Consider the following 12,133-nt stretch of genomic DNA (forward strand, 5'->3'; position numbering starts at 1 on the left):
AAGAAGAAAATTGAGTCTCATGTTACAAGGTGAAAGGACAGATTAACTAGCAAGAAAATAAAGTCAAGGAACCAACCATGGAGGAGGAAGAAAAGTAAGCCTAGAAAAGATTCTTTGATGCATGTAAACCCTCTAAGCTGAGTGGGTGACCACAGGCTGTGTGCTAGCATTCATGTTTCAGGAAAATTGTGTCCCGAGACCCTTCAGTCTGAGGTAAAAATCGTCCTGCATGTGAGGAATGACACCATCAGAGAAGGAAAGAGACCACCAACATCTGGGCCACAACACCTCGAGGGATAGGTATAAACTTGACATTTTAGCCTCAATAAATGTCACAGTGGTGGAATAAGGGAAGATAGACAGATGTCTGACTTTCCAAAGGAAAAATATTAAAAAGCTACATCGGGGGCTTCCCTAATGGTCCAGTGGTTAAGACTCCAAGCTCCCAATGCAGGGGAAGCAGGTTTGATCCCTGGTTGAAGAACTAAGGTCCCACATGGTGCATAGTGAGACCTAAAAGAAAAAAGAAAGAAAAAAAAAAAAAGCTGTGTTACAAGAACTCAGCTAGGAAATTTCTTGAGAAATATTTTTGGGGACAGGGATCAGAGACAATTGAGGCTCAAAGTGATTTGGCTCCAATCTGCAGGAAATAGAAACATTAAAGTGTAACTGAAAAAAAAATGAGTGTAATTGGTTTTCTACACGAGAGAGCAGGTGTTGAGGATGTCACAAATCACCTTTAGAAAGATTTAAGGCTTTTTGTTCCTCATTTCTCCCTTCAGTGCTTCTTGGGAGCCTCTTTCCTTTCAGAGGTAGCAAGCTTGTTTATTCCTGAATTCTCAGGAGAAAATTAACAGCATCAGCAGATGATGAGAAGGGAGACATGGCCCCCTGATTGCCAAACCATGACACTGTGATCTTGATGTAATTGCTTTTCTTGCTTATCTAGGCTGATCCCTTACCTCTCGGTTCCATGTCTTCATCCCCTTATGATCTTATCCTCGTTATAAATTTATCCTGTTCATACTTAACCACATAGCCAGATGGTCAGCATGTGACAGGAATTTATACTATGTGATCTAAGATGCAGAATTAGAATCATTCTGTAGAGGTTTCCAGGAAACAGTTAGAGACAAACATAAGGACGAAGTCTCTAGGATGTCTTAGAGTTTCACGAAGCTATGGTTTGGCTGGTGAAACAGAGATTTTCAGGTTCCCAGAGTTATGCTCAGAGGAGCTGGATGGCCCTGTAGCAGGAAATGACAGAGACATTTCTTGTGTTGGGTAAGAAAGCTGCTGATGACACCTAAGGCTTTGACTCTTCCTGCTTCCTAGCTGAGGGGCTAGATGCCAGGGCCAGAGTAAGATGAAGGGAAGATGCAGGACTCGATGCCGTGGTACAGCCCGATTGCTCACACCAGCTAAGTAAACAAACCCACACAGTGTTTATAACCAAGGAAGTTCAGAATTCAAGAAAACTGTCCAAATTCTATGAACCAGACACTAGCTAAGGAGCTCAATGCACGAAGCCAAGAAACATTTTAAAAATCAGGGCAAGTCCAAATACAGGAAGAAAACTAGCTAGGTTGTCATTTTCAGAATTCTGTGGAAGAAGAGGCCTCAAGAGCTCCAAAAAGTGTTAAAGCAGCTATCTGGCTTACTTCTGATTTATGTGAGAAAGGAAGACCAGCGATGAGGGGCAGGAACCCACGGTGGGTAGAGAAGGCGAGAGTTGGGGTCTGGATGTTGAGAAGAGGCAACCATGCAGAAATCCAAAAATCAAGTATTTCCAAAAGACACATGAACCTAGAATCCTAAAATTGAGAACAAGCTTAGTCTGTTCCGTAGCAGAAGAGGTCAGAGTGGCTGGAAGATAGTGAATAAGGGGAAGGATGGAGGGAGACGGGTTGAAGAGAAGGAGAGACCCTCACATAGGGTTTGTAGAGTTTACTAGGAAATTTGGGTTTTATTTTGTTTCTAAAGGAAGCTGCAGACTTTTTGGCCTAAGCAACTAGCAGTGAGGAGAAGACAGTGCAGATGGTGTAAGACACATACTTCTCTCCTCAAATCATCATGAAACAGAGAAAGAGACGTGGAAAGTTGAAAAAAGAGCTTCAGTCATATTTCTAGGAATAAATGCCATTAAGGTTTTGCATTAATGATCAGCATTCATCTTGGTGTGGGAACAGGGCTCTGGGCTTCATGAGGCCTAGGAACACAGCAGGGCCGTGAACTTTTATTCACAGAGAAGTCAAAGAACTTCAGATCCAGAGGTGTGCGTGGGAAGTTGTAAGATTTTAGGAACTAAAATAAACTAAATAAACATGTAATCCGATGAGGAACTAAAATAATGTGTAATCCCATGAACAAGTCAACATTTGGGAGCAAAGAAAAAACCATAAATGCAGACAATATGATCATTGGTGGTTAACTCTGAAATCCAGGATCCTGGGTCAGATTGACTCTGAAAGACAAAAGGTAAAGAGAGGAAGGTTAAACTAACCAATGGAATTTTGAAGCAGTTTCTGCATACAGCTCTTACAGTTTCTGATGCTGACCATTCTTATGTAGCTGGGGCTGAATGGAGGCCACCAAGTAGGGAAGTTTTTGAGGCTTGGGGACGTGTAATCAGACTGAAAAAGAGCAGACCAAAAAGCTACACTGTAAAGTACTTTTTAAAGGAAATGAAATGGACTCAACTACCATATTTGTAAATTGTATGACCAAATGAATATTTCTTCAAAAGAATTATCTTAGGAGCCAGACACTAATTCCAGAAATGCTTTCATTTTTCGTGGCAACTTCAGAACTCTTTTAGAAGACACACGCATGCACATACCTACATGAGCTGACCTGTCTGATTTCCTGGGTAAGAAACATTTCTGTCTTTGATAATGACTGAAGGCTAGTTCTCCAGCCAAGCCTACTCAAAAGAATAAATATTTTGATACCACTTATGATTTTTTCAAAGAATTTTCTTTTTCTTCCTCCTTGCAATTGGAAGATTTTATCTTTTTCCAGGTTTTTAAAATTAATTTTTAATTTATTGAAGTATAATGAATTTACAGTGTTGTATTAGTCTTTGCAGTAAAGTGAATCAGTTATATATCTACCCTAGATATATATCTTTTCTAGATTCTACTGCCATATAGATCATTCAGTATAGAGTATTGAATAGAGTTCCCCATATCATACAATAGGTTCTTATTAGTTATCAGTTTTACATATAATACTGTGTATGTGTCAATCCTAATCTCCCAACTTATCCTTCACTCTCCTTTCCCCCCTGTTAACCATGTTTGCTTTTTATATCTGTGACTCCATTTCTGTTTTGTAAATAGGTTCATTTATGCCATTTTTTTAGATTCCACATATCATATAATATTTGTTTATCTGCTTTACTTCATTCAGTATGAAAATTTCTAGGTCTATTCATGTTGCTTCAAATGTAATTATTTTATTCTTTTTCTGGCTGAGTGATATTTCATTGTATATATGTACCACATCGTCTTTATCCATTCATCTTTCAGTGGGCATTTAGGTTGCTTCCATGTCCTGGCTATTGCAAATAGTGCTGCAATGAACATTGGAAGTATTTGTATCTTTTCAAATTATGATTTTTCTCTGGATATATGCCCAAGAGTAGAACTACTGTGTCCTATGGTAGCTCTATTTTTAGTGTTTTAAGGAGCCTCCATACCAATCTCATAGTGGCTGCACCAATTTACTTCCGCATCAACAGTGTAGAAGAGTTCCCTTTTCTTTACACCCTCTCCAGCATTTATTCCTTGCAGATTTTTTGATGTTGGCCATGCTGACCAGTATAAGGTGATACTTCATTGTAGTTTAGATTTGCATTTCTCTAACAATTAGTGATGCTGAGCATCTTTTCATGTACCTCATGGCCATCTGTATATCTTCTTTGGAGAAATGTCTATTTAGATCTTCTGTCCATTTTTCTTGAAATAGGAAAATGAAGCTGGGGGGAATCAGGCTCCCTGACTTCAGACTATACTAAAAGCTATGGTCATCAAAACAGTATGTTACTGAAACAAAAACAGAAATATACATCAATGAAAGAGGATAGAAAGTTCAAAGATTAGCCCATATGTCTATGGTTACCTAATCTATGACAAAGGAAACAAGAATACACAAGGGAGGAAAGATGATCTCTTCAAGAAGTGGTGCTGGGAAAACTAGACAGATACCTGTAAAAGGATGAAATTTGAACATTCTCTAACACCATACACAAAAATAAACTCAAAATGGATTAAAGACCCAAACTTATAAAGACCTAAACTATAACACTCTTAGAGGAAAACATAGGCAGAACACTCTCTGATATAAGATCTTTTTCAATCCACTTCCTAGAATAATGATAAAAAACAAAAATAAACAAATGGAACCTAATTAAACTTAAAAGCTTTTGCACAACAAAGGAAACCATAAATACGTTGAAAAGACAGCCCTCAGAATGGGAGAAAATATTTGCAAACGAAGCAACTGACAAGGGGTTAGTGTCCAAAATATTCAAACAGTCCATGCAGCTCAATATCAAAAAAGCAAACAACCCAATCAAGAAATGGCCAGGCGATCTCAATAGACAGTTCTCCATAGAAGACACACGGGTGGCCAACAAACACATGAAAAATGCTCAGTGCTCAACATCATTAACACTAGAGAAATGCAAATCAAAACTATAATGAAGTATCACCTCACACCACTCAGAATGGCCATCATCAAAAAATATACAAATAATAAAGGCTGTAGAGTGTGTGGGGAAAGGGGAAACTGTCTACACTGTTGGTGGGAAAGTAAATTTGTGCAGCCACTATGGAGAAGAGTATGGAGGTTCCTTAAAAAAAACTAAAAACAGAGACTTCCCAGGTGGCACTAGTGGTAAAGAACCCTCCTGCCAATGAAGGAGATGCAAAAGAAAAAACTAAAAATAGAGCTACCATATGATCCTATAATTCCACTCCTGGGCATATATCCTGAGAAAACCATAATCTGAAAAGATACATGCACCCCATGTTCATTGCAGCTCTATGTGCAATAGCCAGGACATGGAAACAACCTAAATGTCCACTGGAAGATTAACAGATAAAGATGTGGGACATATATTCAATGGAATATTACTCAGCCACAAAAAAAGAATGAAATAATGCCACTTGCAGCAACAGGATGAGCCTAGATAGTGATTGTCATACTGAGTGATGTCAGACAGAAAAAGACAAATATGTCACTTTTATATGGAATCTATAAAAAAAAAATAGGTGTATAAATGAACTTATCCAGAAAACAGAAGTCATGTTACAGACTTCTATAGAAAATAAACTTATGGTTACCAAGGATAAGGTGGTCAAGGAGAGAGATAAATTGGAAGATTTAGATTAACATTTACACACTACTATATATAAAATAGATAACTAAAACAGGGAACTCTACTCAATACTCTGCAATGGCCTATATGGGAAAAGAATCTAAAAAAGAATGAATATATGTGTGTGTGTGTAACTGATTCACTTTGCCGTACACCTGAAACTAACAAGACATTGTAAATCAACTATCCTCCAATATTTTGTAAAAGAGAGCATATCTCATGTTATTTATTCTTAATCTAATCAAAAATTTCAAAATGCATACTTTAATATTTGAATTTAGAACTTAGATTAATTTCCAATCATTGTTTTATTTCCAAAGAACCAATTACCTATAGATATGAGGACTTACTATGCTCTGAAGGTACCTTCAGAAGTCATGCTTTCAATAGTCTTTTTCTAAATAGGCAGCCATAGTAACAATATGATAACAGAAAACATCAAGCAAGAGAGATATTAAGGCAATCATAAAAGAATAAAATGATCTTGTTTTTAAAGCTAACAAAAACTCAACAAACAAAATACACACTTATCTGAAAGTTTAGGTACACTTTCTAAACATGAAAAATGCTTTTGCTAAGAACTATACAAACAATAACCTTGTAAAGGAATTTTTATCGAAAACTTCAGCTGTCTGAAACCTGGCTCTAGATTTCTACTCCTTAGTTTTCCTTGTAGTTCAGGTTTTCAGGCTCCTTATACCTAATGAATCTAGCTTAAGTTGTGTTTTGAGTTGAGTATTGAATTGTGTTTTCAGTGGACTTTTAATGCCAACATGAACTGAAAATGTTGAAGTATAATATCTGGCAAGTAAATGCAATTAGTGAAACTCACATAGGAAAATCATCCAATCAAAATTATTTGCATAAAATGCAACAATAATGCATGTTAAGGTGTCATTAGAAAAGAACTTGTATGCTTACTGTCTCAAGAATTTTGCTCTAATCACACAAAAGTCACTGAAATAGAGCAAAAATAAAATTATAACCACAAATTACACCTATCTGCAATAAATTGCATTTCTAATAATCAAAAATCATGATGAAATAAAATAGAAGAGAAATATGATTTGAATGATCACCTAAATAATATTCTCTCTAAATTTTTTAACTGTGTTCTTGGGCAAGTTCTTGAACTTTTTTGTTTCCTCATCCATAAAGTGGGAAAATATGATCCTAACTGATGGGACCATCAAAAGGACTAAGTTAAGCCACTAAAAGAACCCAAAGCAAGAAACAACTCATGGTAAGTGCTTAATGAATGTTAGCTATTATTATTTTTATTTAAAACAGCTGGTGCTTTTCATAAATGTGATCATACTGAATTTATATATAACGTATATTTTAATCTTATTTTTCAAAGCACTTTTGCTGACTCTATGCAAAAACTGCCTCACAGCAATTCTTTATTCAACTACCTCTTGCTAAAAGTAGATTTCTCATAAAAATTCTTCATGACCCAGATAAGCACAATGGTGTGATCACTCACCTAGAGCCAGACATCCTAGAATGGGAAATCAAGTGGGCCTTAGGAAGCATCACTATGAACAAAGTTAGTGGAGTTATGAAATTCCAGTTGAGCTATTTCAAATCCTAAAAGATGATGCCATGAAAGTGCTGCCCTCAATATGCCAGAAAATTTGGAAAACTCAGCAGTGGCCACAGGACTGGAAAAAGGTCAGTTTTCATTCCAATCCCAAAGAAAGAAAGAAAGTGAAGTCGCTCAGTAATGTTCAACTCTTTGCGATCCCATGTGTTGTAGCCTACCGGGCTTCCCCATTCATGGGATTTTCCAGGCAAGAGTACTGGAGTGGGTTGCCATTTCCTTCTCCAGGGAATCTTCCCGACCCAGAGATAGAACCCAGGTCCCCCGCATTGTAGGTAGACACTTTTACCGTCTGAATCCCAAAGAAAGGCAATGCCAAAGAAGGTTCAAATTACCTCACAATTGTTCTTATCTCACATGCTAGCAAAGTAATGCTCAAAATCCTCCAAGCCAGGTTTCAACAGTACATCAACTGTGAACTTCCAGATGTTCAAGCTGGATTTAGAAAAGGCAGAGGAACCAGAGATCAAATTGCCAACGTCCGCTGGATCATCGAAAAAGCAAGAAAGTTCCAGAAAAACATCTATTTCTGCTTTATTGACTGCACCAAAGCATTTGACTGTGTGGATCACAACTATGGAAAATTCTGAAAGAGATGGGAATACCAGACCACCTTACCTGCCTCCTGAAAAATGTGTGTGCAGTTCAAGAAGCAACAGTTAGAACTGGACACAGAACAACAGACTGGTTCCAAATAGGAAAAGGAGTATGTCAAGGTTGTATATTGTCACCCTGCTTATTTAACTTATATGCAGAGTACATCATGTGAAATGCCAGACTGGATGAAGCACAAACTGGAATCAAGATTGCCAGGAGAAACTTCACTAACCTCAGATATGCAGATGACATCACCCTTATGGCAGAAAGCAAAGAAGAGCTAAAGAGCCTCTTGATGACAGTGAAAGAGGAGAGTGAAAAAGTTGACTTAAAACTCAACATTCAGAAAACTAAGATCATGGCATCCAGTCCCACCACTTCGTGGCAAATAGATAGGGAAACAATGGAAACAGTGGCAGACTTTATTTTGGGGGGCTTCAAAATCACTGCAGATGGTGACTGCAGCCATGAAATTAAAAGACATTTGCTCCTTGGAAGAAAAGCTATGACCAACCTAGACAGCATATTAAAAAGCAGAGACATTACTTTGCCAACAAAGGTCCATCTAGTCAAAGCTATGGTTTTTCCAGTAGTCACGTGTGGCTGTGAGAGTTGAACTATAAAGAAAGCTGAGCACCGAAGAATTTGAACTGTGGTGGTGGAGAGGACTCTTGAGAGTCCCTTGGATGTGAGGAGATCAAACCAGTCAATCCTAAAGGAAATCAGTCCTGAATATTCATTGGAAGGACTGATGGTGAAGCTGAAGCTCCAATACTTTGGCCACCTGATGCAAAGAACTGACTCATTGGAAAAGACCCTGATTCTGGAAAAGACTGAAGGCAGGAGGTGAAGGGGACAACAGAGGATGAGATGGTTGGATGGCATCACCGACTTGATGGACATGAGTTTGAGTAAGCTCCAGGAATTGGAGATGGACAGGGAAGCCTGGCATGCTGCAGTCCATGGGGTCACAAAGAGTCGGACATGACTGAGTGACTGAACTGAACTGAACCTCTTGCTAAAAATAGATTTCTCATAAGAATCCAGCTTTCTTAATGACAACCATCCTTAATATACAAATAAGACCTTTCTGCACTAGGTCATTTTCAACAGGTGTGTGTGTGTGTGTGTGTGAATGGTGGGCCACACTGCACAAGAGTTCTGGTGAGGAAATAGCTGAAACAGAATAAAACAAAAGATGCTGATGGGAATCCTCTGCACTGCAAGTTTTGTTCAGAGAGAGTGTGGAGTAAAAACCTAGGTTAAATGAGAAAAACACACAAATTATTTCTTTATTCTATTAGCCTTTTCTGTGGTATTTTATCGCTCTATTTATTATGTGTGTTATGCTAATACATAGATTTCATCTGCTATGCTGAAGTCAAAGTTCTTTGTTTTTTATTAATACAGCAAATATTAAATACTTAATAAGAGCATAATCTATAGACTCAGACAGACTAAATTCAAATCTTTCTTTATCACCTACTAGCTGTTTAACTCTGGATAAAATATTTAGATTTTGGGGTTTGTTTCCTCTTCTGTAAAATAATTTTATCTATACCCCAAAATTGTAGTGAGAATTAAGTGAGTTAATATATGTTAAACACAGAATAGCACTCAGACCTGGAATGTTCAATAAATGTCATTCATTACTGCTGTCTGTGCCATAGCTTTGTCTGCTTAACAAAATCTATATAAAATAGCACTCTAATTTTGGAGGGTTTTACTTCTATTTCAAACCAAAACATTGTTGCTATTGTTTTCAGAGCACTTAAATCCAGTCTTTACAAAAGCAACCAGAAACTCAGAAATTTCTTGACAGTAAAGAAGCTACTGTTCGATTATAGAATGTTATAAATCTGCCCCTGCCAGCCTGAGGGGAGATGAAAAGACCTGACCTCCCTCCCCGAGCTCCCTTTCCATTCAGGATCCAGAATAAAAGATAGAATGCAGAAGACAGGCTCTAATGGTAGGCTGTACTAGACAGGAAGCAATTGCACTCGATTTTGATTCTAATTTTATCCCCACAGATAAGTCCTGTTCAGTGTATCTGTTGAATTGTGATCATTATCTTCCCAGAGGCAGCAGGCAAGTTCCTTCTATGAGGGCTGCCAGGACCCTTACTCTGAGTTTCACATTTGCGCATTTAATTCTCAATCGGTCATCTATAAGTGTCCAACAAGCAGTTCACATTCAATGTGTCCCTTTGACTCATCATCTTCTCTCTGAAAAGATCTCATCTCTGAGAGAACAAGATGGCAGAGGAGTAGGTGGACGTGGAGTACATTTCTCTCCACAGATACATCAGGAATACACCTTCAGACACAGAAGTGCATGCAGAACACCAGCTGAGAGGGGACAGGAGTATCTGACCAGTGGAAAATAATATATAGAACCACACAAAACTTGGTAGGATGAAGGAACTAGGGGGGAAAACGGAGTGTTAGTAGGACCAGACCTGCCTTTAGCGGGTGAACTGAAGCAGGGGTTGAAACCCACAGCAGGGCAATTGTCTGAGTCAGAGAAGAAACATTTAAGGCTGAGAGTGAAACAGCTGATCTGTGGCAGCCTAAATGGAATGAGAGTCAGACAGTCCTTGACACAATCATACATGCCCTGGACAGAAACGCTGGTCTCCTGGAAGGGGCAGCAGCTGGGAACTGGAGTTTAGGGATTGTGGCGCAATCACAGGGCAAGGGCTGCTGTTAACTGCAGAGAGATTGATCGAGGGGATGTGAGGGAGGAGATTGTAGTGGGAAATGCTAGTGGAGGAAAGCCAGGCAGCCATGGAAGCAAGGCGATACTGCTGAGTCACACATAGGGGGTGGAGCCATCACCATAGCCTCTCTCCCCAGATGCCAGCAAGGCAGCTGAACAATAGAGAGGCCGGCCCATCAAATGCCTGATGCACTGAACTACAGAGTGGGACCCCAGCCAGGGGGGACCCCTCTATGTGCCTGACATGTGGAACAACAAAGAAGGACCCCAGGCAAGGGAGCCCTGCAAGTACCTGAACAGGATGAGCTACAGAGAAAGACTGGCCAAAGAGGCCTTCTGATCACCAGCTACAAGAGGCTGGAAAAAAGACTCTGATAGGGCCATAACTCCTACAGTGGAGGCAGTCCGTGTCCCTGCACACTTGGCGCCACCAAGGTACCTACAAGCCAAGCAGCTGCATCACTTTAGTGCTCAACTCTCCCTGGGGCAGAACTTCAACAGGCAAAAAAAGTCTTGCGTCTATATGCACAGGGTCACTTGGGTCATTTCCGACTCTTTGCATCCCTGTAGACTGTGGCTTACCAGCCTTCTCTGTCAGAGAGGGGGTTCCCCAGGCAAGAATACTGGCGCATATTGGTCAATAGTGGTTGCCATACCCTTCTAGAACACTATATTTTCTGCTGCCCTGGCCGCCAAGCCCGCTGAGTAGCTGGTGCTGCCAGAACCCCTGCAACCCAAGGAATTGTACCCCCTCCACACCTGGCCCTCTCAGGGTCAAACCCAAGCCCTCCAGGGCAGCTTCAGGAGCTGAACTCCAGTGGACGACCCACATGTAGAGGTGGAAATAAAACCACAGTTGAAACCCAGGGGCAATGTGGCTAAGGAAGAAGACCCAAAACCTTCTCACCAGCTGACAAGCTGCAGATTAAATCCACATGGTCAACTAGGCAGACTCTGTGTCTGTGGAATATATAAAGGGCCATTGAGAGCTCCCACAAGAGAAAAGACACTAGCTTTTATAGCTGTGGACGTTGGAGGCAAGAGCACACAGGAGTAGGACCAGATTAGAATCTGAGCTGCCCCCACAGCAGGTCCAGAGATCAGTACAGTGTTGGAGGGCATCCTAGGGAGGTGAGGTGGTCTGTGACTCCCAGAAAGGGAAAGGACTCTGACAGCAGTGACTCAAGAAAAACATTTATTATTCTTGTTTTTTGACTTATTCTGTAGATTCTTTTGAATTTTTTTCTTTTTTTTTTCTTCCCCCTTCCTCTATTGCAGTTGTTGATTTTATTGGCACTAAGAAGTCCAATTAAGTTTTTGAACTTTTTTTTTCTCAGTCACATTTTTTACTGTTGTCATAAACCTCTACCTCTATATTGGGCTTTTGCAGTTCTATGGCGTTTTCCTCTTTTGTTTCTTTTGTCTTTTTTCAATTTTAATTGTTTAAACCTATTGTTTTCTTCTACATTTATTCCTTTGTTTGCTTTTCCTACTGTTCTTTTCCCCTTGCAGTTAATCTTTAATATATGTAAATCTTCTTTATCTACCTTTATTTAACTTTGCATATCTATTCTTTCTTTCTTTTCTTTCTCCACTTTCCTCTCAACATATTTGTTAGTTTTATTTTTATTGCTTTATTCCCCAATTAACACCTTATTTTAGTTTTATTTTCCAGTTTGTGCTTTAATTAGCTTTATTATAGTAGATATAATTTTTGTTTTCCTTTGTTTACCAGGTCAATCTATTGTACTTTATTTTTGTTGGACTGTTTTGATTTTGCTTATGGATGTATATGTATAAGTGTATATTCAGTCACACTTTCTTGTTGTTAC

Source organism: Cervus canadensis, chromosome 1, assembly GCF_019320065.1.
Source record: "Cervus canadensis isolate Bull #8, Minnesota chromosome 1, ASM1932006v1, whole genome shotgun sequence".
Lineage (NCBI taxonomy): Eukaryota > Metazoa > Chordata > Mammalia > Artiodactyla > Cervidae > Cervus > Cervus canadensis.